Source organism: Pseudopodoces humilis, chromosome 1, assembly GCF_049639895.1.
Source record: "Pseudopodoces humilis isolate 2021_Gansu_Grassland_sample_001 chromosome 1, ASM4963989v1, whole genome shotgun sequence".
Taxonomy (NCBI): Eukaryota; Metazoa; Chordata; class Aves; order Passeriformes; family Paridae; genus Pseudopodoces; species Pseudopodoces humilis.
Window position 1 is genome coordinate 6,257,029 of NC_142200.1, and position 27,413 is coordinate 6,284,441.

Sequence of the window (27,413 nt, forward strand, 5' to 3'; positions counted from 1 at the left end):
CATTGCCAGAAGTTTCAGACTTGGAAGCCTAAACTTTAAGTTTCTAAATATGAATATAAACACCTAAATTTAAAAATGTAAGAACTTAAACATTCATAAAATATATCTACAGGAAACTAGGTCTTTCTTCTTGTTAAAGATGAGCAGAAATTAAAAATAAATTCTAGCTTAAAACCCAGATATAGAGTAACAATTCCAAGGCTGTCCTCTATGAACACAGATATGTTCTCAACAGAAATAGATATTGTATTGAGATTACTGTATTGAGAAGGGAAATTAATTAGACAATTACTCTAGCTTATTTATCATAATATACAGCATTAAAAAAAAGGTAAAAAAAATCTATACCAATCACCCCATAGAAATAGAAATTACTCTCCCTTCTCCTTCTAAAGTCTTCTAGATCATTGAGACCAACCAATAGTCAAGCAGAATTAGTGCAAAAAATCTTTTGTGTTCTTTTTCTTGTTCATTAGTTTGTTTGACAACAAGTTCTAATATAGAATGCAAAAGTTTGTGGTTTTTTTAAATACTTTTAATTTGAAATAATTTTTATCAGCGATAATTTGTAACCTTTTAAAAATTATTATCAGTTTAATTTAAAATGTAATTAAAGGCACATCACTTTTACTGGAGTAGGTGCCTTATACTCATTTTTTGTTTGTTTTTTCAGTGTGAATTTGACTCATAATGTCAGTGTCTGTGCTGTGTGAAGGGAGATGTTGCATCCTGTGTGTTTCACTCTCTGAGAGCATCCTGGGAAAGGTGTCTTTGTGCCTTTGTAGGGAGTCACACCAGTGTAAGATGACAGAACTGAAGTAAAGCTGCTGCAAGATTCTGGCACCGGCTTCTGTGTGTGGGATTTGTCCCAGAAAATTAAAATGTTCTGTACAAGACAATTTTCATTAAAGATCTGTTTAAAACTCTGTCAGAAAAGATTTGTTGCAGACTTTTGGATCTGCTTTAACTGAAGGATTCCTATTATTGGAATACCAGATTTGACATTTCACATGATAATCCCCCAAACTAACTACATTATTTTGCTTGATCTGATATTGGAGTTTATTTCTTTTGCTAACAATCCTATAAATATTTTTCCTTTTAATATCTATTCATCCACTGATGTCTTCCACCACACACCACACAAATCTGCAGATCAAAGTAAAACAATTGTTACATAGTGTGACTCCTTCTTTTATTGTTGTTCCTGTCAACATCAGGATTTTTCTTCAAAAATGATGAGAGAATATAAAATATATACAAAGTGGCTTAATCTACTGCTGTTAACCATAACATTTAATTGAGAAGCTAGCATTAATTATGAAAATAATCATTATAGCTCTAATACATTAGCCCAAATGAAATAAACAAGCTCTATTATTTCTACTGATTGAGATGATATTAATGTGGGATGTTTAAAAAATTATACAAAACCACAATAATGATGCAAAAAGATTATTTTTTTAAAATCTCGAACCCATGTTAAAAGCTGTCTGTACCTTCCTCTGAAGAAAGCCCATATATTTTATTCCAAGGTAGTGCTTGGCTGCATTAGATTCTCTAAAGAACTGAGAGCAGTTCACTCCTGGAGGACAAAGGCTGAAATAGAAGAGTTGAGAAGTGTCCAAAAGAACCCAACGATGATTTCAGATGCCCAGTAATTAATTGTTTTATGGAAGCTCAGATCTCACATAGAAAACACAGTCCTTCCTCGACTTTTCTTTAGTTTCCGTAACCTGAAATTAAACAATACCATGGGTAAAAATCTTTACAAATGTACATTTTAGAATCCTTCAAAAGCACAGTCAGGGATAAGTGAGAACTTACAGTAATGTAATTTAGAGTGCATGTGATGGAAGAAGTGCAGAAGAACTGGCCAGCATGTTTTTGACTGCATAGAAATACCAAGGAAGTTAGAAAAAAATCATCAGCCCCAACACACTAATTTTAGAGTACAGAAAACTGGGAGCTATGATTGGTTTGTTTATTGCTGCAAACACTTAGTTGAAAGGGAGGAAGTCTTTAGTAAATTTAAGCCCTGAAGGCAAGATGAGAGAAGGCTGAGATAATTGTCTGGAGAAGAGTGAATCAATGAAGGAAGAAAAAAGAGCATGAGATTCACAGTTCTTAGAGCTGAGGAAAGCTCATGGTCAGTGAGGAAGAGGAAACAAGGATAAAGAAGGTGATTCTAGGGAACAAATCAAGACTTTTTATGGTGGGAAAATAATAATTAAATGAAAGTCATATCCAGATAGCAGATTCTTCTTGAGACATAATTCAGTGTTGCAGGATAGATAATACAGAAACAGGCAAGTACAGTTGCAGCTTCTGAGTACTCTTACCTGACTGCAAACCTGAAGAAAAACAATCTGAACACATATTTTTCCTCTGCACCAAGAATTCCTGTGTACCAGACCCAGGGATCATCCAGTCCTTACACATCACCAACAGTCCTTACATTAGGCACTTGGCTGACAAAAATCCATTTCTTTGATGCATTTGTGTGTCATCATTTAATACAATAGACCAAAGTTCATGTTTACTGTAGATCAATGTATAATGCTGAAATGGAACATCAGCATCTATTACTCACATACCATTTTAAAAAGAACATCACTTTTCTCCTGCAAAGGAAGACAAAACACATTTTTTTCACTGTGGACTGTTGGTTCTGGATACACATACTACAGTAAAGCCTTCAAAATCTTTCAAAAAAATCTTTTTAATTAATACTAGAGCAAAGCCTGAAGGTCACATATACTCTTACAGGTAGTTAAATACCAACAAAGGATGCAGAATTTCCCCAGAAATACTGATAATTCTTGTGATGTTTTAAGAGTTATACGGAAACTCTTGCTTGGTAGAGGAACAAATGAGATAGATGTCTTTGAATGCTGTTTACTGTGGGGTAGAATAGTGATTTTCCATTTCAGTTCTAATATATAAACTACTACAGAGAATTAATTTGTATAACTTGGTTCAGAATTACTAAACTTAATTTATGCCCAAAACTTGACTGTTTTCTTCTTTTGCTGCTTTTTATAACAAGAAAGGAAATGTGTATTTCCTATTAAATGAAAAATGCAGTCCTTGCCCTCCTCTATTTCTAACACTATTTCTTTGAAGAGCTTGTGCAGGGAAATCTGTTAATTGAAAATACTGACAGGATCCCCAGAAGGCAACAAATCCAACTGAAAATTAGTCCAAAGTTTTACTGAAATATCAGAAGTTCTCAAAACTAATTAACTTCTCTTTGTTGAATGCATGCTAATGGAATAAAACTGTTCCATTCACCTCATCAACATAGCTGAATAGTTTTATGATAGATTTTTTCCTCAGTAAGTGTTATCTTATGAATATCTTTTCAGCTTCACTCTGCCTGAATAGAGGTTCAGACCTGTAGCAGTAGTTCGGAATTTATTAATTGAAAAATATAAATAAATAAAAGATTCCCATCAAGATGTGCATGGTCTTCTACCTTCTCTCTTGGTTTCCTATTTTCTCCCTTTTCCTTTTTTTTTCTTTTTTTTTTTTTTTTGTTTGATACTGAGCAGGGGGCAGGAGTTTGTGTTTTTGAAGGACTGAAGGTCGTTCCTAGCAAACAGTTTGAAAAGCAGCTGCTCAGGAGGTGCTGACAGCACGAGTCCTCTTGTACTCAGGCAGTGAGGAGCTTACGGCTGCACAAAATCTGAGCTGCAGGGCCCTCACTGGGCACAGTGCTGAGCTCAGGCACAGAGCATAAATTAGCATCTGTAATACACTCAAGTCACCCCAAATTAAACCAATTGTCAGATCAACTGGTAATTTTGAAACCAACATAAGGGATTTTTTGCATTTATTCTTTTATGTCAGCAGTTTTGGTATGATTTCAGGTTGGGTTTTTTTTTTTTAGGTTTTCTAGGGGTTTCTTGCTGTTCATACTGCTGAGTAGCTCAAGCATAGCTCTGAGATGATCCCAAACACCCTGCAGACCTGCTGCAGATGGTCCCAAATTCCCCAAACTCAGGTCAGACTCAGCCAAACCCCTACACAAAGCCTGGGCCGTGCGCACGCATACAATTACCTGGACTGAGCCTCTCCAGAAAGCCTCAAATGTAGCCCACAGGAGTGATTTTTGGCACAAGTTTCAGCATTCCTGATGTATCCAAAGCATCAGGCTCAGTTTGGGGAGCACAAAGACCCACTTTGCACCTGACAGAGCAGTGCTGAGTAACAGTCAGTGGCTATATCAAATATTCTGAGCCACACTGCTTCATCCCCTAAAGAGAATTTGGAGGAATATTTTGTGTCTGGTTCCAATAAAGCCCTAGGCCATTTAATCATATCCATCATTGTCTGGGAAAGATTGTGTTACTGATACACAAGGTAAACATCCATCAGTTTAACCCAGGGATCCAATGAATTCAAACCATTTATGAAAGGTGTTGTATTTGCAGATGAAATCAAATAATTGATCTCTGTGCAGGTTTACATCTGCTTCACCTTTCATGAAGTTCATCCCACAAAAAAACCAGTTCATTTACCAAGTGAGGACTACTGAAATATTACTTTGAGTATTACATAAATAATTTGCAAATCATAAGTACAATGCTTGTGCAATTTTCCCTTTTACATGTTTATAATGCTGCAGAACTGTCCATGACAAAAGTATTTCATTAGCCAGACTTCACTGAACTTCAACCTTTCTTCCCATCAAGTATGAGCTCACATTACAACTGTGACAATTTTCAGCTGGGGGTGAGAGGGAAAGGAACCCAAACCACACACAAAACAAATAAACAAACAAAGAAAAAAAAAAAGCAAAGCAAACAAAAAAACCCAAAAACCCTCCACCTAACAATAAAAATTACAGCCTAAATTGCCCAAACTAAAATTCCTTAAACCTTTGAGCAACACTTTTTTTTGTTTGTTTGTTTGTTTTAATCCTCACACTGAAAATCATTTAGGATTAGTTGTTGGCTAACAATAATTCTTAAAATACACTGGAGATGACCTGGACATTGTTTAGGTCTGTAGTGTAATTTGAGTGTCTGCCTGTCTGCAGAACAGCAGGTGCCTTCTGATGATAACTTGGACCTGGAATGGACCCAGCCTGGGCAAGCTCCTGGTTTTTTGCAGTGGTAAGTCCAGGAGCAGCCACAGCCACAGCCAAGCAGCAAGCAGTGCAGCTCAGACAATTCTCCATCAGACAAAAGACAGAACAATCCAAAGATGGGAGTGACTCATCTGAGGTTATATGGCAAAAATAAAAAGTAAAGGTCTTTTTAATCTCCTTTCTCAGGTCACCAAGCCCCTCTTTCCTTCTCATTGGAGATGTATTCTGGTCTTTGGATTTGATAATGTCCTTTCAGAACACAGGATGATGTCAGCTGATTAATGTTGCAGACAGGAGATTGCAAGATCACCCAAGGTTAATATGATAAACAATTAGAGAATTTAGGATGCAGCAGAAATCATATTGTCTGACAACTCTTTCATTGTTACAGTGGTGAAACCCTGAAATAAGCTCCCCACAAACTCACAGACTGCCTCAACATCAATAATAATTCACATCTCAGTGCTGTCAGAGATAAATTTTGCTGATCTCAAGGCCACTGAAATCATCCTCAACCAACAGTTACAGCCATCAGTAAGAGACAGAGTGACAGAGGAGGAAAACACCCAGAAAGAAGCTCTTAGCTTGTGTTTGCCACCAAAGCCCTATGTAACTTTTAGTTAAGTCAGTCATGAAAGAAAATTCTGACCACAATGCCCACAAAAGAAGTCCAATCACTGCATATTGGGCACCCTAAAAGAGTTTTGTGTGTCAGAGGCACTGAGAATACACAGATGTCAATTAATTTAATATGACTGAAAGTCAATGCAGCCAAAAAAAAGGGATGTGAACACTTCATCAATTCAAGCTGCTCCCTCCTCTCAAGCCAGATTTCGAAGGAAGCAAGAACAGCCCAAAGGACTGTCAATACACATATGAAAGGAAGACTGAGGAATGGGGACAGTCAGAAAAAGGCTTTAGGGTTGCAACATGGAGTAAATTGGCAAAGGGAAAAAGGAACTGAATGGACTTTACAGAAATGGGTACAAAGATGTTCACAGAAAACAGTTGTAGATTGGGGCAGTGGCACTGGAATACACAGAATCAGCATCTCTGTTCTCCAACCACTTTTAATCTAGTAACTCAGTGTCATTAATTATCCACTTTTAGTGGGATGTTGTCTTACAGTATATCTAGTGACCTCTGAATTTAGGTTAAAAATGTTTGGTAAATCTGCGTTAAAAATAAGATGATGGGAGTAAAACAGAATGAGAAACAGCTTTCTTAGGAAAGTGAAAGAACTAAATGCTGTCCAGGTCTAGTTTAATTAAATTTTTTTCTTTAGGTATTTAATCTTAAACAATTTGTTAAATTCAAAAACAAAAGGGTCTTCAAATGATGAAGTTAAAAAAATGTATTTGGTATTTGTGGAACTTACTGAGTTTTTTTAGCTAGATAAAGGTTTTTATCAGGAGTGGTTTGATGGGCCCAACCTCATTTCTTAATAAATTTATCAATTATTCAAAAGATTACCATGTCAAAATCCATAGAAGACAACATTCAAGCAAAAGGAGGCAGTGGTATCATGGCAAGCCTACAAAGAACAAAATAAATTCAGAAAAAACCCACACTTTAAAGCCCAAGTTTCTGTGAACTTCTTGACATGAATCTGTAGTAAATTTGAACTATAAAGTCGGCTAATTTCACAAAATATTACTTAAACAGCCTTACTGGAAAAAAAGAAACAACTAAAATAAAGTGAAATCTTATATAATTAATGAAAATTGATTTTATCTCTACTTATTTCTATCATTTCCCTTTAAGATTCAAACAGATGTTCAGCCAGCTGATAGGGCCTCAAATTGTCATTCTCATTTCTAGAATAGCAAATGTTGCAAATGGCTACCTGACAAAAGCTCCAGAGTTATTTATTATTATTATCGATATGCAACCAGAGAGTGAAGGGAAAAGTTTTTAGCAAGATGGCCCAATTTCATTCTAGAAAAGTGTTGATTACCTGTTAAATTTGCAATAAATATGTGCACATTGATTGCACACATACAAAGTGTCAGCAGAATTTTTTCAACAGGAAAATACTAAAGTGTAGAAAAAGAATTTTTAAACATATTGCTACTAGAAATAAATAAAGGAAAGGTAAGTAAAAGGAAGTGTAAATCTCTCAGAAGTTAGTCAAAATTTTGGTGCCTGTTCCTCCGAGTGAATAATATAATTGTAATCACCATCATCATCATCATCATCATCATCATCATCATCGTGCCATTTACTTTAAAGAAAATGGATGGCTTGCTGTCAGGCTGTACTCAAACACTTCTATGATAATGGTAAAAAGTTATGACAGGAGAGATTCTTTGGTTTAAAAAATTAATTGTTTCAGACAAGCTGTCAAGTTGTTAACACTAACATGCCTTAAATGTAAAAATTTATATACCCAGAGACCAAGATTCACACTTGATTGTACCTGACTAAGAGGTTTTCAATTCTGTAATGATTTTTGGCACTAGAAATATGCCTGCAAGGTTCAAACATTTTACAGAAAAATTGCCTGGCAGATTCTCTGCAGCCTTGTTTGATTACAAGATCAGAGTGAATTGACTGGAGGTGTTAGCAGCAGTTTTAGGTCCTTGTTTTAGAAACTTCAAGAAAATACTGAGAAAGACAATGAAAACTTAAGAGCAAGTGGCAAAAAGTCACTGGCATCTTTCTTTATCTTAGATACTGTCTGGGTCCTAAAGGCCACTCTGTTCAAGATCTTATTGAGCTTTGGGAGTCAGAGAGTTTCACAAAAAACAAAAACAAAAAACCCACAAAAACAACAACAAAGAAACCCAACAAAAACAAAAATAACCAAAACCAAAATAAAAATCCTGCACCCAAAAAAATGAAGCATCTTTACTTTTTCTCAAATATGAAAAAACAGTTTATCAAGAGATAGTGTGATATTTAAAGCTGAGGATATAAATAGATGATGATCTGTTCTAGGCTTCACTTCATCTATTCTAGAACTGGAACAAAAGGATTTTAGGTACAGAAGTTGTGCTTTTGAAATCTGTTCCCCTTTCTCTGCTTCTTCTGATGCCAGCTGAGATTTGAAGAAGTATCTCCAAATGACTGTGGGAAACGCTGCTGTTGAAGCACACTGAGGACACACAGAAATCATGAAAAGGAATCCTGATAATCTGTCTTGTTTCACCCTCCTCTCAGGGAGCTGTAGAGGGTGAAAATTTTTCTCCTAAGCCTCCCTTTCTCCAGGCTGAGCCCCCTCAGCTCTCTCAGCAGCTCCTCATCAGACTTTTGCTCCAGACCTTCCTCAGCTCTGTTCCCTTCCCTGGATATGCTCCAGTCCCTCAATGCCTTCCTTGTAGTGAGGGAGTAGGGGCAGTGTAGGGACAGAATGAATGAACACTTGCTCAGGGTAGGAATTGTCTCCTTTGCCTCACAGCCAGGGGTTTACCCTCCTGCTCAGGTGTGCTGGGGAGAGAAACAACAGCCCAACACAACACTGTACAGCTTGCTACCAAGGCTAAAGATAAGCCCTTTCATTCAATGTTTCTCTCTTTAGCCCAATAAAATAGATTTTAACAGAAGGTTTGGTTTGATTTTCACACAACTTAAGTCCTAAGAACAAGTCTTATTTTTTTTTTTTTTAATATGAGGCTTAAAGAAAAGGTTTATATGAAGGCTATTAGAATAAAAATAAAAATAAAAACAACTTCACAGGAAGATTCCTCCAAACATCAGTAACATATGCTTTTTCAAATCCCTTTTATTTTAAAACACTTTTGTTGACCTCAAATTTTAACAAAGCACTATTACTTTTGCAGCAGAGTAAAGATGAATATTGTTAAGAGTATTTAAGTACAAATACAAAGAAATATCCTGACTTTTCATATAATGCAAGCTTCCAGTATCAAGGCTTAACAATATTACATCATAATTCATATGGTGTAGACTAGGACCATGATCCATTCAAAGAAAGGAGCATGCAGAAGAGAAACAAGTATTCACCTGAAGCTCTGCATCAATACAGAGGGAATTGGTACCAAACCAAAACAAAGCATCTGGTAAAAACTCTGCAGCTGGAAACCTTCGATAGCATCCATCTTATAATGTATCTTAGATAGAAGTAGATGGAAAAATGTGGGGGTTTGACTGAGGTTGTAAGGAAACAGGGGCATGTTAGATGTGCTCTGCTTTGAACAAACCCCAGGCTACCTGGACAGAATCTGCCCCTGAGCCCACGGACGTCACCCATAAAATGGCACAGGAGTGGGGAAAGGCCCTGGCTGTGAATGGAAAATTACAGCTTTTCCTTTCATCTCCTGCATGAGAATTCCCCATGACCACAAGGAATCTAAATTGGTAAGGATAAAAGATTGCTGTCACCTCAGCAGTGTCTGCCATGCCAAGGTCAGCTCCCAGGCCATCTTCCCTGTGGAGAGCCTGATCCCAGACAGGGAGGCAGAGCTGAACTCTGGGTCAAGGGGAGGCTGAGCTACATTTAATGCATCACATAAAGGTATTTAGGGGCTCTGGAGGGCTGCACCACTTCAGCAGGGCTGCTTCAATGTGCCATTTGTTAGCAAATCATCAAGGTGAGATCGAAGGGTTTGGCAACCCAGAGATGGGATTTTCCCCATGGAAGAGGGAACATTGTCAAATACAAGGGTGAACATTGTAGCAGATGACATGGACTATTTTAAACAAACAAATAAACAAATAAATAAATAGTTGTGTCATTGAGCAACATGTAACTGAAATCACTGATAACTACAAACATAGTGATCCAGAGATCTGACCTACGAATTCATGATGTACGCAGAAAACTTCTACCAAACATTTAGAAGTGGCTTTTTGTTTGTTTGGTTGGGTGGGTTTTTTTGCTCTTGTTGTTTGTTTGTTGGTTTTGTTGATTTTTTTTAGCACATGTGAGAAGGACTAACAGGAAGTGAAAATATAAATGCCTGTAAAAGTAAAAAAAATTAAGGCATGGAAGCAATTTTGCCTTAAAAGCCTGCTCTTCTTTTATTGAGTATATGAAAAGATGGTAACATGAAGACTAATTTTTTTTTTCTTGTTTTTAATAACTGGACAGTTCTAAAACAAAGATGAGGCAATGTGAGATTGATGGAATCATGCCACAGAAGCCAGAGAGGAAGGCAGACAGCTGGGATTAAAATCTAGGAGAGGAAGTGCTTGGAACTGACAATGTATGCTGGAGAAAAAAACCAAACAAACAAAAACCCTAGCAAAAATCTACGATGAACCTCAATTTCCATGTCTTCTCTAGTGAAACTATTCCCCCTGTGGGCTAATTATTTTGCCAACTCTGTAAGGATGTACAAACTCCTCAGGACCATAAGAAAACCCTTAAAGGGGCCATGAAAAGCTCATGTGAAAAAGCCCCACAATTTTTCTGTTTATTATACTCACTAAATAGGGGGTTGAACTTGTCTGGAAATTCAAAGAATAGAGAAAATGACTGCTCCAGTTATCTTCAACTGTGTCTTAGCATTCTTACTAACCACCCTAAAAACCCAAATACTGATCTAATCCATTTAGGTAATTTTTATGCATTTCTTCAGCTTTGAAGGTGCAAAGCACGGACAGCCAGAGGAAAACATTCCCCTGTGTCAGTATCGAGAGCCATTCCAACCACTAAACCACCTATTCTTTGCACCATTTCACTCTGTTCTCCTGTTTTCTCCCCAGCCTCCTCTCTGCAGAAGTAAGAACACAGGGAGAAGGTTTTCCCTTTTGCCAAAGTCCATGCAAATCACAATGGTAATAACAAAAAAAGAACAATAAAAAAGGCAGGTAATAATCTTTTGTTTCCATATATGTAAGATCAAAAATTAACCACAAGGCAGTAAATGCAGGACATGAATATGAACTATGATTTCAAAATAAATTTAACAGCTATTATGAGGGAACCACAGTGATGCTGACAGTCCTTCCTTTTTTTACTACTTAATAACTATTACTTATAGGGAAGAAATTGTTCTTGTCCTCTCCTTACCCTGGAGATTCTCTTTGAAGAGTTCATACTCTTACATTGAAGAGTAAGCAAAATGTATTAATAACCCAGTCAGTATCAGGAAACAGTGTTTCAATGTTTTGTGATCATTCAATTTACAAGCCATAACTAGTCAATATAGGCCCTTTAATAAAAGGTGCAGAGTTTTGTGATTATCATGCCTTCTTTTCATGGCATGGCAGTTTTTCTACTTAAATACGTTTGAATTTCAAGGGGTATTTAAGGAAAGTAAAGGTGGAATTGCTTTTAGTCACAACACCAGATCCCATTTCACCTTTTTAAACATTTTTGCCCTAAGCTGAAACAGCTGTATTTATCAGTTAAAAAAGAGATATTATTAAAAATAAATAAATAAACGAATAAAAAAAAATAATTCTTGCACCTAGCTTCACAGGAATACAGAGCTGAAAAAAGAGCCCTCAACTCTCTAAAGAAATTATGGACATCATTTTTTTCCAGACTATCAATTGGCATAACTGCTCATGCAAATTTTTTGTGGTTTTAAGCACGCCTTAGAAAAGGTGGAATGGAGAATACTGGAGTGATTTGAATCAGCTCATCACAGTGCAAAATTCTAATGGTGTTCATATAACAGGACCTTAACCTGGGACCTTCAAGACACTTAATTCAGGAAGGAAGATATAAGTAGTCCTGCTTGACTGCACGGAAATGGAAATGTGAAAAATGAAATAATTTCCTGATAGAAGAGGGTACTGTAATCAAAGATTTTAGTCATAGCTTTGAAAGTGAGGTTTTAGGAGTATAATTTCAATACTGGCTCACAGGAATGCAAGGAAGAAATTACTTCCTGAGCTTCTTTTTGCCCTAACATGAATCTGTTTCCTTAGTTGGATCTATCGTCCTTTTTTTCCTAGTACAAAATAAATAAACAGTTTATCATACTGTGAGAAGGAGACAAAGATTAGAGGAAAAGGTCATTTGTATCATCTCCTGAAAGAAGACAGGTTTGTTATCTGCATAAATGTACTAATTAAAGTTGTGTCATTTTTTTTGTTTTGTTTTGTTTTAGAGCAGTCTACAGAAAAATTGAGGTAAAAAATGCTAATACAACTTTCATCTTGAGTATCTTTGGGGTTTTTTTGCTGTATTTATAAATAGGGAGGGAAATGGTTAGCCTGTGTCCTTCTATAAAAAAAAAACCAACATGTACTAGTTGAGCTGTAAATTGATGATTAGATTGAAATAACAGTTTTCTTTTTTTACTCTAGCTAATTAGCCTAAAGTTTTACTTATTCAGTGTATGGAGGTGTTATAATAAGAATAAAATGTTAACATCAGTTAACATCCTAGAAAATTTGAGACTTCCAATGTAGCTGAAAGATGACTTTTCCAGAAGTCACACATTTCTACATAATCTCCCTGATCTATCTGCAGATATTTTACAGTAATTAAAGGACAGATGTTCCCAAATGAAACCAGAATCATACTCCCAAAGTCATCCTCAGTGGTTGTTGCCAATGAAGATATTATTTTTCAAGATTTGTAAATACTGTGGTGGCCTTATTCCAGCTGAATTTTGCAGTGTACAGAAAAGATCAAGCACTTCAAAGCAGGTAGCAGCTTCTTCCATTAATTCAAAAATCAAATTCTGCAACCTTTTCAAGTACAAATACATTTCTTCCACTCAATTAGAAACTCCTAATATAATGAACCTGTTACAGTCTTGTCTTTAAAATGATTGTAGAGTTTAATAATACTGAATGACAGTATTATGCAATTCAGTGAACTTTTCAGATATTCCTGTCATTAGCCACAGGACAGAGGAAGAAACCATATCCCCTTACTGCAGCAGTTTATGATCACATTTCCCAAGACAGAAGACAATTTCCCATGAATATTCTTCTATTTGTGAGGAATATTTTTAGGATCCAAAGTTACCATGAGCTTCTGGAACACCTTTCTTTAGTCATTCTGAATTTTTGGGGTCTTTTGCCTTAACACTGGAATAATATGGCATATAATCTTCCCATTTACTCCTGCACATGGTGCTTGCTATACTGCTCTTGCTTTATTTAGCCAACAGGAACCCCTCTTGTTTAGCACCTAATTTTCCATTCTATTTTTATTTCTCCAAGAGTTCAAAACTTATGATATTGTTCACCCTTCCATCTTCTGTATTAAACCAGTTGCACCATAAGACCTAGAACAAGATATAGTTTACTGCTTTCAGCTGGGAAAACAGCTGTTATACATATTTTTATCTCCAGTCAAAATATTTATGACCAATTATTTTTTTTTTTAAAACATGAAAATAAAAAATAAAAAGCAAAACTACAAAACCACAGGGAAAAGACGAAAAAGCTCTTGAAGACTCAGGAGATCTTAGTTAATTTTCAAGCCAGTTCGCACAACGAGGAATGGAGAAATGACGTGGTTTATAGTGATGCTGTTAAGTTTTGCCTTTTTTGCTTTTGTATGTTCTCTGTTGTATATGGTCTCTTTATTCTTCACATATCTATTTGGATGCCTGGGTACGGAGAGGCCTGGCGGGCTGCTTGGTGGGAGGCAGGGAAAGGACCCGCACTTGCTACAGGGTGGCAGGAGAGGATCAGATCCCCATCCCTACAGGTTGGAGGGAAAAGAGGAACAGATCCCCATCCCTACAGGTTGGAGGGAAAAGAGGGACAGATTCCCATTCCTGCAGGTTGGAGGGAAAAGAGGAACAGATTCCCATCCCTACAGGTTGGAGGGAAAAGAGGGACAGATTCCCATTCCTGCAGGTTGGAGGGAAAAGAGGAACAGATCCCCATTCCTGCAGGTTGGGAGGAGAGGAACAGATCCCCATTCCTACAGGCTGGAGGGAAAAGAGGAACAGATCCCCATTCCTACAGGCTGGAGGGAAAAGAGGAACAGATCCCCATTCCTACAGGCTGGAGGGAAAAGAGGAACAGATCCCCATTCCTACAGGTTTCGTGGAGCGGCCGAGAACAGCCGAGCTCCCGCCCTTGCAGGGGACGGGGGGGAAGCTCCCCCACTTCCTCCGTTCCATCTGTGGAAGGTTTTTCCCAAGATTTTAGGGCAGGGGTGGCTCCTGGTCTCCGCGAGCGGGGAGGTCACGGCCCCCGTGACAGAAGAGAGGGAGCAGTGGCTCTGAAAGGAGCCCGGGTGCCTCCTGCCGGTGTCCTGGTAATGGCCGGCCCGGGGGAGCGGGGCCGGGCCCGGGGCCGCGCTTCGGGCCCACTCCGCTGTGAGGGGATCGCCCCTGCGCTGCCACCGCCCGGCTCGCCAGCCGGCCCGGAATCCTCCAGGAGATCAATGAAGTATGAATTCCACGAAAAACTTATGTAACGTCCTAAACGATCAGATAATTATTCCCAAATGTGGCGAATGCGGGTGTTTGACCTCATCATGATTGTGTTTGCTCTGAGTTTTCCCCTCCTTTCCCCCACCCCAGCATTCAATCAAAACACAAGTAAAGAATATACAGCTGCCCATGAGTCATCCTGCAGTGAGCCACAGCTCTGAATAGGGGCTGATCACGATATTTCTTGGTTATAGCAATCTTGTAAATGGTCAGTCTGATATTTTTGTTCCAAGCATGAGGCAGGTGCATGTCGGTCGCACCTCCAGGTGGTTTTGCTGAACTGGGAGCAGTGCTCCCTGCTAATCTTCCAACAAATAGTTGCTGATAAATTCATGGATCTGTGTCAGTAGGAGAGCAAAAAAACCCTGAACAAGATAATTATAAATATGCAAACGGTTTTCATAATGATCAAATAATCCTCTCTGTAGTAGGGTAAGGAAAAAAAGAATACCAAACCAAACAAACAAAACCTCTACCATTTTCAGTTTCTCCTGCTGAGGATGAGGTTAACCTGCTGGTCCTTTCCAAATCTCCACTAAACTTTCAAAAAGCAAAGATGACCCCAGTGAAAATCCTTCTTTCATCTTGAAATATATTATTTCACTGTACCTAAGGGGTTTGGAGGAAGAAAACTAGGCTGCTTTCCATTGATGTGTGATGTAACTCCTGCAGATATCTCTGGCAAGCAACATAAAGTACCCCAGCCAATTAAATTCAGTACTGTCAGTTTCCTCAGCAAAGATAGAAAGCAACAGATCAGATGTACCTTCACCACCTAAGAGAACTCTGAAGTCTTCACTGTGTTTTTTATGTCTGGATTATAGGGTCTTACTCATTTGTCTACTGAAGAAATTCAAAGAAAACAAGCTCAGCTGGAGTTATGGACGTCAGCTGTGCAGACAGAAGATCATGGAACAGATCCCACTGGAAGAAATTTTGAAACACATGGAAGACAGGGACGTGATTAGAGACGGCAAGCATGACTTCACCATGGACAAATTGTGCCTTATACTAAGCTAGTAGCCTTCTATGACTGTATTGGTAGACAAGGGAAGAGTTGTGGATGTCATCTGCCTGGAATTTTATAAGGCCTTTGATACAGCTCCCCAAATCATTATTTCTGCTAAATTGGAGAAACAAAGATTTCAGGATTTGACTATTTGGTAAATAAGGAATTGTTGGAGTGGCTGCATTCAAACAGTTGCGGCCAATAGCTCAGTGTCCAAGTGGAAACCAGTGAGAAGTGATGTTACCACCCAAGGGACTGAATTAGGACCAGTGCAGTCTAATATTACAACATTTCAAATCAAACAACACTGACAGTGGGACTGAGTGCAGCCTCAGAAACTTTGCTGATAACACCACACTGAGGGGTACAGTGATTGGTTTGAAGGAAGGGGTGGCACTCAGAAGTACTTTAAAAGATTTGGCTCATATGACCCCCATAAAGTTCAAAAAACCTAAAGGCAAGATCGTGCACCTGGGTCAGGGGAATCATCAGCTCCAGTTCGGGCTGGGTCATGATTGGATAGAGAGGTTGGAAAAGGATTTTAGTAGATTAAAGCTTGGACATAAACTGACAATGTGCAGTTGTAGGCAGAAAACCAATAATACCTTGAGTTGCATAAAAACAAGTGTGACAACAGGTTGAGGGAGGTGATTCTCCCCCTCTGTTCTCATGAGACCCCAGCTGGAGCACTGCATCCAGCTCAAGAAATGCATGGAACTGTTGGAGCATCTGCAGAGAATGCAAAACTATGAGAGGGCTAAAGCTGCTTTCCTATGAAGACAGGCTGAAAGAGTTGGGGTTATTCAGCTTGGAGAAAGGAAGGCTCCAGGGAGACTTTATTGCAGCCTTTCAAGACTTAAACTGGGCTGGTAAGAAAGACCAAAAGAGACTTTTTACAAGGTCCTATAGAGGAGGAGGGTCAGGGGTTTTAAACTGAAAGGTGGTAGATTCAGACTGGACATAAGAAAGGACAAAAAGGGGGATAGTGAGACACTGGAAGAGGTTTCCCAAGTTGTGAATAGCCCATCACTGGAAGATTTCAAAGGAAAGTGTAATGGGGCTTTAAGCAACCTGATCTATGGAAGAGTGTCCTTACCCATGTCAAGGTGGTTGGACTGGATGATATTTAAAGATCTTTTATTACCCAAAAAATTCTATGAAGTGTTGCTTCAACACATGGGGAGTGTATGCACAATGGAATGGACAGTTTGAACTGTATGTGTGTGTCTTCATTTTTATCTGCTGTAGGTAATCCCTCAGAAAGCTGAAAGAAATGATGGAATTCAAAAAGAATGAGGAAGAGGAAAAGGAAAATAGCAACAGACATAGAAAATAGTATTTTAAATCCTGTAATATTCTAGTCCAAAAAGTATGTCACTTGTGGCCTTCTGTGCACGACTCTGATTACTTTGGGTCAGCCTGTCAAAGATATTTGACACCCAATTAAATTTACAAATTAGGTGGATGCTGAAGTATTATTGAGATCAATTGCTAATCTCCTCAGCATTTAAGATGTCTCTGAAAAGCCTGGCAAGTATCTATTTGCATAATCAGGAGCCTAAACAGCTTAGAAAAATATGCCCTTAACCCCTAAAACAGATTTTGAGAGAATGAAGATAACTGACAACATGGAAGAGGATATGGATCTTAAGGAAGCAAGAATAGATGTAATGACAAAAGAGAAGTTCTGACTGTTAGAATAAACAGTCAAAACCTCAATAAAAATTGAGGTTTTATTTAATCTATCAGAAAAAATAACCAAAGAAATAAAACATAAAACCTGGCATATACAGAGATTGCTATTCACAGAATCTCTCCCTATTAAAAATTTGCATCTTCTCTTGGAGTCTCTGCCACATGATGTGTATGATAGTACTTTTCGAAGTAAAACAAACTTCATGGTTTTTATATACATGATAATCATCACAAATTACAGTTACATGGATTCGAAAAACCAGACCTGCAAAATCAACCAAATAAGCTTCTCACCTTTTGATGTGTATAATAAACATTACTCTTAGAACCTGCAAAGGCAATCACAGACTAATGGAGTTAAGGGAAAGGTTCCTCTATGGTTCACTTACTTCATCTTTATGATATGAAGCAACATTTCTTATGCTTGGTGCATGCTGATATTGGTGTTCAACAGAGGTTAGATATGATCTTAATGGACTCTGTCTAGGCTCCTCCAGCACAGAAAATCTCATGTTTCCATGATAGCTTTTGATCTTCCCCTACTCAGTAACATGGCTGGTGAAAGATGCAGTGGAGGGATGGTGACACTCCTGGCTAAGGGGTGTCCAATTGACAAAAGGTGAGGGGGGGAGCAGAATGTAACAGACATCTTATTATAGGAGAATGGATGCAAAGACAACAGGAACATTAGGAGTGGCCAAGTTTTATCATCACTGACTTGAATGATTCCTAAATTGCTGAGGTTGAGACAGTCTTCCTGAGTGCTGACGTTGATCTGGCTTTGCACAAGTGATTTAATGCCTTTATACTTCAGTCACTCTGAGTATACACCATCCAGAGCACATATGTTCTTCTAGCCTCAGTCCAGCCATGTGGTTAGATTGGATCTGCTCTGGCTCTCTGTATTTCCTTTTTCTTTTTGCTGACCTATCTACTACACCAGTTCATTGCATTGGTGTTGATTTTTTTTTCTTTCTGTTCATCAATTTCTTCCCGTTTCTCATCTTCTGCCTAACACACTCCAGGTGTGTTAAGTGTATATTTTTCTGGTTTTGTAAAAAAAAAAAAAAAAAGGAAAAGAGAATTAAAAAAAAAAAAGGGGGGGGGAGTGGTCTAATTTTTTTTGTCCTATTCTCTGCAAGAAACCACTTTTGTCCCTTTCCAGGACAACACAGACAAGACCTTTCTGGGCTACTCATACCTCCAAGTCAGGACCATAAAGCCCACATTGCCTCATTTTGGGCCATTGGGTCATCTAACAGAGGCATAGTCTACAGGATGACATTTTCTTTTTTATAAATACAGTGCTAAATTAGCATTGAACATGACTTAATAAATCAAGCAGTTTTCTCTCTTCTAGAAAAGGCACTCACTTTTCTTAAAATAGATTTAATCATTCAGGAAAAGTAATTTTGATAACAGTTCCAAGATTTCTTCCAATGACACTGGCTCAGTGTAGAATTTCATGTTAAAATTAGTTCCCCTGCATTCTAGGTATTTTCACTTAGCATCCTTGTTCTCAAGAGCATCTTACCTTTATTCTTTTACCTTAATTGACCAGTCATCCCTAACCCACCTTCACCTAAGAAACCGTGAAACTTTGCTCTGCTTAGGGTTCCTGATCTCCTGTTATTTCTTTGGGTCCACCAATTAAGGTGTTTTTCTACTTTTGCTCTGGCTGCGGTGTGGAGTTGAACACCTGTTCCATTTCCCCCAGGCATTTGCATTTCAGGGACTGGCAAAGCAATCTCCAGTTGCATAGAGCTCCTTAATGCAGAAGCACTTGCACTTTAGCTCTAAGGACAGCAGCTGAAAGAGATGGAGATTATTTTCAAGTTGTCCTGCAGAGCATTCCCAGAAATAGCTGTGTTTGCTCCATGAGACTAACAAGAGAAAGCTTAAAAGAAAACCCACTGGCAACAACTTCTACTGCAGGCAGAGGCTGCATCTCAGTTTAGAAATCTTGTTCTCATTAGTGTAGCTTCCTTTCAGGCTGCCTGAGAATGTGAAAGCCACTCACATCTGCATTTGCACAAAAATATCCCTACTACCCCTTCTTTGAAATTAAGGGTCAGAGTTGATGTTTACAAGAGAGATATCAGACAGTGTACAAATTCTGGTTTGATTTACAGATCTTGCTGGCGCAGTTCTGTCAGTGGCATTACCTTCAGTTATTCCTGCACAATACTTAAGTGCAATAAAACCTAATCCAAAGGCAAAAGAAAAGAAAAAAAAAAAAGAAAAAAAAAGTCTTCCAGGACATCAAAGCTTTGTCACTGCCATGAAAAAATGTAATATCCAGCTTTAACTCACTCTAGATCATTGCAATCCAACAAATAACACAGGAAAAATCCAGAGAGACAAATATTTGGAGAGCAGTAATGCCTTATTACAGAAGTAGAAAGATTTTCACAGCCTGTTCCTTTGTCCTTTATAAAAATATATCTCCTGATCCTGATGTTATACATTGATATTGAAAGTCATCTGAACACTGAGGTCCTGACTATAATGTTTAAATTCAGGTACAAGTATAATGGGGAAGTGAAGACCTCCTACACAGGTTTTTAGGTTTTTGTTTTTTTTAAAATATTTCTATGAAAAATTAACCAAACATGTCTCTTTTCAAGATTTCTTAGTAAGGCAGAGTGTGTAGAAATGATGCAAGGTATTAACAAACAGAAGTCTCTGCCTAATTCTTTCTCCCAGACCCATCTCTAACACATTTAAAAAAGAATCCTCAAATGTAAAGCCATAGTAGGAACAATTGGCTGAAGACTGTCCCTGCAAAAAATATCCAGAAGTCAAGTATATAGTAGGTCAGATTTTTATCTGTTGTGTATGCAGTAAAATGTGTTCATTAATGGAAATGAATTATGCCTGTTTTTTTACCCAGTAGTCACATCCAATGTGAGTCTCAAGAGCAGATGTTTCTTCCTCTATCTCACTAGAGAAGAAGAAGTTCCTTTCCTGTTCCTGGATAGATAATGTAAAAATTTTCAATGGGAAAAAAGGTAAATGGATGAGAAAATTTAAACAAATATGTGATAAAGACAAGGTTCTTAATTTTATTTTTGGTGATAGCACCACTGTCTGCAAACTATCCCATAGCTGCTGAGTGAGCAGCTGGATCAGCATTCTCAAACTAGGAGAGAGATTTACCCAAACTTTTCTGAACAAACCTGCATATAACTAAGCATATTTTTTTTTTTTTTTATTTTGTCAAAATTAATGCTTGGTGGAAACAAAATATTCCAGTTCCTACAGATCTGGAGTTAAGCATCCTGGGGTCAAGTGCAGCAGAGTGCCTTCACAAAGATGAATGTCAGCATTGGATAGGAGGTCCAGTCCTCCCAATTCTCTTTCACCAGACAATTCCAGCCAAGGTCATGTTCACAGTGACCATTTATCAAGTGAGCAGAGTGACTAAAACTGGTTCTGGTGCAGGGTTTACCTCCATGGCAAGTTGCCCCTTCTCTGGCTTTCAATTCCTTCCCCTGAAATTAATGCTGTAGTAAAAGTGAGCTGTCTCTCCTCATCCTTAATAGGAGGGCATGAGTCCCAGGTGGTTTCAGGAGCTTTTGAGTTTCTTTTACCTATCTCCCTGAAAACAGCACTTGATATTGTATTTTTTAAAAAATTATTTACTTGTGCCTCAGGAGAGCCCACCTTATTTGCAATTCCTTTCTGGTCCACTCAGGCATGCTGGCAAATGGGGAGTCCGAATGCACGGAGCAAAGGTCAGTGAAACATCTGCTTTCCCGGTCTTGTTATTACCAGTATGCTCTTCCCCAGCTTCTGTTGTTCCGGAAATCTTTCAAGCATATAATGGGTAAAGTTCCCTCATATCTAAAGCTTCAGCTCCAGCTGACACCTCAGTAATTTGTTTCCCATAGCAACTCATTTGGTAATCTTGACCTTGATGGAATGGCTAATGCGGCCATGTGGCCAACTCGGCTTCAGTGCCGCAGAGAGATTCGAGCAAACCATGACAAGTGTGTTTGTTTCTGTGTTTGGTGCCTTCATTTTATTAACCCTGCTTTAGTCTGGTTTCAGCAACAGTGCCCCATAGCAAAAGCTTTCTCTCAGATTTCTTAGTTTTAAAAAGAGACACATTTCAGTGGCTCGTTTTAAGAGGTTGATATAAAATCAGACACTGAGGGCACCTGCATTTTCTGAAGGTTAGATGGAATCAGAGTGTTTCTGGTTTAATTCCAACATCTCTGATAAGTTCTCTATGAGCAGCATTGCTTTCTTTGCAGAGGCAAGACAAGAGCCAAGCAATTCCAGAATACAGTTAAATGTAAGTAATTCTGAAGATGGTTGTAGTGTCAATCAGCAGGATGAAGTTCACAATTTCTGTTATTCCTTTATAAGAAATTCTATCAATTATATAATTAAGGAAGCAGTTTTTTACTGTCATTGATGTCTTAGGTGTGAATGCAAATTTCCCATTGACTTAAATAAGCCATGATTTTAAAAATGCATGACTTAAATTAACATTTTTTCCTTTTTTTTTTAAAGTAGATAATGGTAGATAAGTAGATAAAGTAGATAAGGGTTTGTAAAAAAAAAAAGTATTTTTATGAGTGAATCTTTTCATTTTTTTTCCTGAAAAACAGAAGCAACAGAAAATTGAAAAAAAAAAAAAGAAATATTTTGCCAGAAAATCAGAATTCTTCCATTTAGAAATGCTTTAAGTGACCTCATATGCCAGACAGTCCACTAGACTCCAGCTCCTGATGTCACGGGATGAATTTCCTGTTTGACTAAAATACCCAGAATATGGAGATGATAATTTAATAGATGATGACAGCCTGGATGAAAAGAAGTGTCAGAATATCATTGACAAAAGGATTTGTCATGGAGTTTGGCTCACAGACAGGAAGAGAATATATCAAGTATCAGATGTTTTACTTGCATTAAGCAGAGAGAAAACCTTACTAGATTTAATAATAAAAAAACCAATCAAAGCACTCAAACAACCACGACAGATTTTTCTTAATGAGACACTGCTGAAAGAGAGGGAAAAAATATAACTGAAAATACTTCCAACCTTATGTGTTTGGTGACTCTATTTGAAAAAAACTTGTATATTAAGCTGATTATAAAGAAAAATGTTTTTCTGATTCAAAAGGAAGGAGAATGCATGTTTGCATATATGTGTGTGACAGGGAATGTGTTTCCTCTTCAGAGCTACTCCAGGATTTACTGGCAGAATGCGGACTTGGATACTGTAGGGGAAATGAATCCCAGATCTTGTGTTAATGGATGATGAGATAATCAGTGGTTAAACTCTGCTTCATGCAACTGTTGTGCAATTCTTAAAATTTCTTTTGATTCAAAAGTGGTTGTGAAAAAAACCCCATACAATAGTAGAAAGAAAAAAAACTAACAGAGCTGAAGCCATCATGCAACATCCATCATGCACAGGATAAAAACAGTGAGCAGACTGTGAACAGTAATTGTAACATACACTACAGTCAGCAGAACAGCTGGAATGAGAAATCAATTATTCAGCTAGAAAAGACAATGTGCAATTATTAAATTATGAGTAATTAGTATATACTGGCATACATTTTACAAGCCTGCACTTTGAGAAATGCTGTGACTCAGCAAGGAAAGCAGCAGAAAGGTTTCTGGGTCTGCCCTGTGCCATTGTTTAGCTAACAAAAGACCTTCAGAGAGCACAGAGCTTTCTGCTCACACAACTGAGTATCCAGCCACGTTTGTGAAGCTGCCTTGCAAGTGGAATAACAAAATTCCATCACCTCTGTCCAATAATATCAATAATATCTACTTAGTACCTTTCGAGCCAGAGGAAGTAACGTTCCTTATACAAAATCACTCATATCTATGCATATATGCTGATTTAAAATCAGTAGCAGCAAAAAAGCCCCATCCTATATTCCTGTCTCCTAACTCTTGTCTTGGCTACCTGACTGTAGTGCTCCTCCATCACCCTCTTCCAAAATAGTGCATGTGATACAGCGATTCATCAAGGGTGTTAATTATCTTGGTCTGAGCTGAGCCAATGCTTGAATTTCCTAACTTTTTTCTCTGGCAAAGGAGGTCACCTTTGCTTTGGCCTTTATTATGTAGTACACCCCACTTTTTACTGTCAGCTAGCCATTACTATTGATTTTAAAAGAAAAAAAACCCTGAACAACGGCAAGAACAACAAAATAAAAAGCCAAATAATTTTTCTTCATTCTTTTCTGGAACCAGAAGGCTACCCAGAGTGAGAGAGAGGCATTGTCTTTTATACTCACAGCAGATCTTGTGCTGTTAGATTAGCTGGGCACAGTTTCACAAACCGGTGCCACATGGAAACATGCATATGTTCTGAAAAGCACCATGTCATTTACACAGTTCAAGTGGGTGCAGGTGTAAATTAAACAACCATCAGCTCTAAGCAGCTTCTCAGCTTTCCTTGCATTTAACAGATTGGCCTATGGTGTACAGAAAAGACTATTGTTACTTTTAATCTCCTTTCAGTGTAGGGAGCTACTGTTCTCTCTCCTGCACTGATAACACACAAATTGCTTATCCTCCAAAGCAGCCTTCACCTGACCACCAACTGCACTTCCCTCTTGCCAGGCTTCTGATAATCTCTTCCCACTTGTTTTTCAGTCTGTTGTGTTCAGTTTATGGCATTTTTGTGGCCCCATGCAGATGGAGAATTAAAAAGGATCTTTTTTTCTTTTTTCTTCCCCTGCTCCCCTCCCCACTTTCCTGTCTATCTGTGAGATGAAAATCCACTGGGGGGAAAAGTTAAAAAAAACAGTGATGGTGCTAGCATGGCAACTAAAACTCCAATTCCAAATCACATGGTGAAGCTTCACATGTGCTGTGAAATAATTAGAGGGCACAAAGGGGTCCAGATTCTCAGTAGTGGAAAATGGTGATATCTCAAAATCTGCCCCCATGGCTCCTGACTTGTCCAGCTAAAGACATTGAGCAACAGCTAATATATAACTTTCTAAAAATACAAGTGTCCTTTCTTTCTCTCTCTTTAACTCTGGTCACCACATAAGTCAATGAGAAATCCTTATCTTGAATGCTGCGTAGACATCTTATGATAAAAACAAACAAACAAAAAAGATATGAAAAGATGTGTGACAAAAGGTATTAAAAAAAATAAATGAGATTAAAAATAGCAAGATTATTTCTAAGAACAAAGACAGTAAAAATGTGATATGACAAATTGCAGGAAAACAAGTGAAACAAGGGTGTTTTTTTTCTTTACTATGTAAAAAGAGACTGGAAACCAAAAAAAATTCAAGGTATCAATATATTAAAAGAAAATATATGGAATTACATTTTTTTTCCCCATGTAATTAAAGAGAATGAAGTAATTGGAGTGGGAAGAAGTTATATGCTTTTTACTTAGGGGAGCTAAATCACAGTAAAATCTTGCCAGGCAAATTTTATTTACTAGTTCTGTTGAAACTCATGTGGCTTCCTTAATATTGAATATTCCTTAATATTAGGTATCCATCTCTGCCTTGTGATGAATATGCAATGAAAGTCATCAAGACCTCCACTGAATCAAATTAACTCTTCAGAAACTCTGATGCTGCAGAGAAGGGACCCAACCTCAGCTCCTCAGGACTCCCTGCTCTCCTGTTGAAGCTTTTTAGCTGGAAGTCAAGATCGGTGAGGCACAGGCAGGAAATTCTCTTCCTCTCCAGCATAGCAGTTCAAAGAATGAGGACTCTAAGGACAAGCCAAAGGAATGATCTTAAGAATGGCTTAGATGGTTCCACAAGATGAGAAGCAAAGACGCAGTGGGACCTCAGAGGGCTGGCTGCCAGGCCCAGGCACAGCTGTGTCCCAGTTGATCAATATTCCCAGAGCTCTGTCTGTGCTGCTTTCTGCCCCTGCAGTTACCGCGAGTGTGTGCCGAGGCGCTGATTCAGAGCGAAGGAGGAGCGTGGCTCATCACCTGAGCAGTGGTGTGGGCTGTGGAAAGCCTTCTGTGGGAGATGATTCATCTTGACACTTATGTTAGCATGATGGTATGTTTTTCCAGAGATGTCCCAAGCACTTTATCGTGTGCCAATCCCATTCCTTGGGAAGACTTCAAATAAACTGAGTCAGACAAAAGTCAGTCTGGTTTCTAGGGAAATATGACAAGGTCAGGGCAGTGATATCTTGTCACTGAGAAGTGGATAGGGCATGACTGGAGCAAGTTTGTGTTTGTATTCCTGTGTCTGAGCACACAGATGGAATGGAGTAGGAAATTCTGTTGTCTTTTTTCCTTATGAGTCAGACTGAGCCATCCCAGAGCTACCTGCCCCTCTCCTGACTGGATCTTTGGCACCTGCTAAATTCTTTCTCTTTTACCTTGGGGTCCTGTGCCTGTAAAGTGCCATCAGGCATTATCAGACTGAGGAGTGGGAAGGGGCAGTCCAGGGGTGAGATGGACAGGACAAGAGTGAGGTCCTTATACCCTGAATTAAATAAACAGAATTACTGTGCTTTCCTTTTGTCTTTGTGTAGTGGTTTGCTGCAGCACCTGCTCCAAAATTATGTGGCTACTCTTTGGAGGGAGAAAAGTATGCACTTGACACCAGCAATGGTCATGTGCACCAGTTTCCAGGACTCTGATTTCCAGGGAATTATAGCACTGCTACCCCTCATGAGATAGCTTGGTTGGTTTCCTGGCACACTTAAACCACTCGGCAACTCAGGTCTATCTCCTTGACCTGCAGTGTCAGAGCTGGTGCCACCCGAGAGGAACACCTGATTTCTGGAAGCCAAAGCAATGTGGGTGCAAGAGTTCTGTTGTGACTGTGGAGACAAGTTCGCTGTGACCTCATGTATTGCAAAAACTAGAGTTGTACCTGGGATTGCTGGAAATTTGAAACTACATGAGTATCCTGATGATGACCAGAAGGGAAAAGCAGCTTGTTCCTCAGTTTTCAAAATTCAAGGCAGAAGGATGAAGTAAAGCAAGCTGGTTGTGTTCTGACATTAGATCACCTGGTCAGAGCACGGTGTTAATAAAGCCAAGATCACAGGTTTGTTCCCTGTATGGACCATTCACTCAGGCATGAGAGTTGGACTTGATGGGTCCCTTCCAACTCAGACTGTTCCGTGATTCTGACACGTAGTCAACTTGGAACAGTTCTAGTCTTCTGCCTTCTGCCTTGAAATGAACTGAAGAGCATGGTCAGGGCCAGGGCTAGGATGCTCTCATTTCTTTCTGACCATGCTCCAAAAGCTGCTGCAGCATTGCTAACCAAAGGGTACTTCTGCCAAAAGAGTGAAAATTTACCTTATGTCCAAAATTTGTTGCAGTTTACCACTTCTTAAAAAATCTGTTCTCAGCTACCAGGCACCCTTGTATCACCCAAAACCTGACCATGCAAATCCAGTACAACCACAATTCACCTCCAGTAAAGGCAGCACCATTATTCCATTAAATAATACATTTGGCAGCATCCTGTCATACAACTTCATGTTGATCTGACAATTTACAGAGTACAAAAGTAAGTGAACCACAAGCATCAGAATGTTTCATTTAAATAGAGGTGATTTTAGACAAAATCCCTGCACTGCATTTCCTAATGAGGAGGTAGTTTGGATTAAAACAGATTCCCTAGTTTTGGGCTCAAGTACTTTAAAACCAGAGTTTAAAACCAGAAACATGGACTATGTAAATATGTAAGTCAAAGACTAATCCTACTTATGTAATCCTGAGAAAGAAAATAGTGAGATAATTATGGAAAGTCAATAGGCAATTTTAAGTCACATTTAAGTCATATTTTTAGTCAAATTTTAAGTCAGAGTCACAGTAGTTCCAATTAGTTTTTTTAGACAAATAAAAAAAAAACCCTCAAAATATAAATCTAAAAAAGGGAATTTTGCATTTTTATTTGCTTTTGAATAAAGTTGTTTGAAGTGATTTTTTCTTCATTTTTAAATATCCAAAAGTTGTAGGGACCTAAAATAATAGCTAGTATTTTATACTGGGATTAAGTAAAAATTTTATATCTTCCGAGAGAATTTTAATTTTTTCCCAGATTTTGGGTTACAAAATGTTTGTCCAGAAAAATTTTGTGCACACAACTAATTTGCTGGGGGTTGAGGAGGGGCAGGGGGTTTGTGAGTTTACTTGATGTGAACAATTATTCGTATAATAATACATTTTGGTGAATTTCTTATTCTATATAGCTGGCCGGACAGCTGCTATTCCATGGCAGTATGCATGGGAAGGGCTCAAAGCTGCCTCGGGGAGGGTCAGTCTTGACATTAGGAAGCTTTTATTCACAGAGAAGTTGGCCAAACA

The 27,413-nt window shown here is 38.4% G+C and overlaps 1 long non-coding RNA gene across 1 annotated transcript in view; it reads right to left on the reverse strand.

The window, feature by feature from the left end:
• Positions 1 to 1,358: 1,358 nt before the first annotated feature.
• LOC148185004 (uncharacterized) overlaps positions 1,359 to 27,413 on the reverse strand; it is a 46,574-nt gene continuing 20,519 nt past the window's right edge. Inside the window, exon 5 of the long non-coding RNA XR_015773972.1 lies at positions 1,359 to 1,736. This is a non-coding gene — a long non-coding RNA (uncharacterized LOC148185004). The remainder of the gene's footprint in view (positions 1,737 to 27,413) is intronic.